Source organism: Tenrec ecaudatus, chromosome 16 (genome assembly GCF_050624435.1).
Source record: "Tenrec ecaudatus isolate mTenEca1 chromosome 16, mTenEca1.hap1, whole genome shotgun sequence".
Classification (NCBI taxonomy): Eukaryota; Metazoa; Chordata; class Mammalia; order Afrosoricida; family Tenrecidae; genus Tenrec; species Tenrec ecaudatus.
The window spans coordinates 65,240,896-65,242,220 of record NC_134545.1 but is presented as its reverse complement, the minus strand read 5'-3'; the positions used below and the strand labels follow the sequence as shown (position 1 = coordinate 65,242,220).

Below are 1,325 nucleotides of genomic sequence, written 5' to 3'. Positions count from 1 at the left end.
AACAGGAGAGGCTGAAAGGATGAAGGTTGAAGGGGTGGGAAGATGGAAAAGAGTTGGGGACAAGACCCATCACACTTATGTACTAATGGCTCCAATCCATCTAATGTTGACCAGTTAAACTTAGACTTCAACATATAGGATGTGTGGGTACAGTTTAGCCAGAACTTCCCCTCAGATATGGGTAGGTCCTCCAGAACAAAATGAATACAGAAACAGCTTCATGGTCTTCACACCCTGATTCTCATAACGGTTTTATGTTTAAAAGGATTCCACTTACAAACATTCTCTACAGGTGAGTGAAGCTATTACCCGCATCCAAGCACACCATACCCACCAAGCCTCACCCTGCCGTTATCCAAATATAAACCAGTAAAGAAAGCTTTCCGTCTCACACCTAGGTTATGCCTGGAGCACCGGCTTGTCACAGACACCCTTCTCTGCTGGGAGGCAATGTTGGCACAGGAGTGCAGCAGTTCTAGCTTGTTGTTCCAAGTATGGACCACATGCTGCATCAGGGAAATGTGTGCACAGGGGAAGATGAGGTGTGTGCTCATAGAAAGCAGTCAAATGGAAATCAGAAGGACTGTCTCTTGCAGAGTTCCCCTGTCTTTATTTGTAGAGGTTATCTAATAATTTCTTTAGTTACGTCGCATACTTCTGAGTGTTGTACTTTTCTCTATCTGTTTTGTAGATCCGCACAATCTCAGGCACTACAGGATCATCTGGATTGGGACCACACAACAGAGACAGATGGACAAGAGTACTTTTGAAATAGTTAGTGCCAGAGACCATGGTGACCATAGAATATCAAGCCAAATGCTGCCATAACTGTTAAACTTTGGATGGTAAATTCTTGTAGTAAACGCAACGTTAGGTGGTTTGAAGGGAAACCTGTGGTGAAATGAATTGTCAAGAAAAATACTCCACCCTGATAGGGACTGTCATTTGGTCCCATTATTGTAGTTTGCCAATGTAACATATCATCTCCAACAGGACCTGCTGAACATTGTGAGTCCCATGCCAGATCATTAAATTCCTTGCGGAGTCTCTTCAGAGCCATCGTCGGAGGCAGGTGGCGGTGGCCCAGGGTGGCGACAGGGACAACAGGGAAGGGACAAGAGAATGCGAGGTCCGTCCGCATTGGCGATCGCGGGTCGGCTGGAGAAAACTCGGAGTTTGGGAGCGCAGGACAGGCTGGGGGCCGAGGACCACTCGGTTCCTGAGCCAGCCGCAGAGGGCACCACATCACCCGGCAACGGTCCCTTTCGAGAGGTCGTTATTCTTTACGGAACTATAGTATACCTCTTATGTATGTACCAATATTT

At 46.8% G+C, this 1,325-nt stretch overlaps 1 pseudogene; it reads right to left on the bottom strand.

Annotated features, from left to right (window-relative positions):
• Positions 1–642: 642 nt before the first annotated feature.
• On the bottom strand, positions 643–1,060 carry LOC142428618 (ubiquitin-conjugating enzyme E2 D2 pseudogene; annotated as a pseudogene).
• Positions 1,061–1,325: the final 265 nt, after the last annotated feature.